At 39.0% G+C, this 308-nt stretch overlaps 1 long non-coding RNA gene across 1 annotated transcript in view; it reads left to right on the top strand.

Annotated features, from left to right (window-relative positions):
- LOC107183084 overlaps positions 1–308 on the top strand; it is a 34,857-nt gene that overhangs the window by 16,384 nt on the left and 18,165 nt on the right. The gene's annotated exons all lie outside the window — the stretch shown is intronic.

Raw genomic sequence — 308 nt, 5'->3', positions numbered from 1 at the left:
TCCCTTCCCCACCAGTCTGCCATGCCAGGGCTCAGGAGCGGACCCACATGAAGAGCTCAAGAAATATCTCTTCATTAATGCATTAAAATCCTTGATTTTTCCTTGGTTTCTAGCTCAAGTCTCAGTTTGAAATTCTTCATTGTAAGCATTATTTATTTTTCCTGGGAAATATGAAGGTAATATCTGTTAAAAAAAAAACAAAAACACAAAACAACAAAAACAACAAAAAAACCCAAAACCTCAACAGCCCTTGTGTACCTATGGTGTTGGGGATAGAGTGCTCATTGCTGCAGAGGTCCACAAATGAC

Source organism: Myotis davidii, unplaced genomic scaffold, assembly GCF_000327345.1.
Source record: "Myotis davidii unplaced genomic scaffold, ASM32734v1 scaffold199, whole genome shotgun sequence".
NCBI classification, from domain to species: Eukaryota; Metazoa; Chordata; class Mammalia; order Chiroptera; family Vespertilionidae; genus Myotis; species Myotis davidii.
The sequence above is the reverse complement of the archived record's forward strand: the minus strand, read 5'-3'. Positions and strand labels throughout refer to the sequence as shown.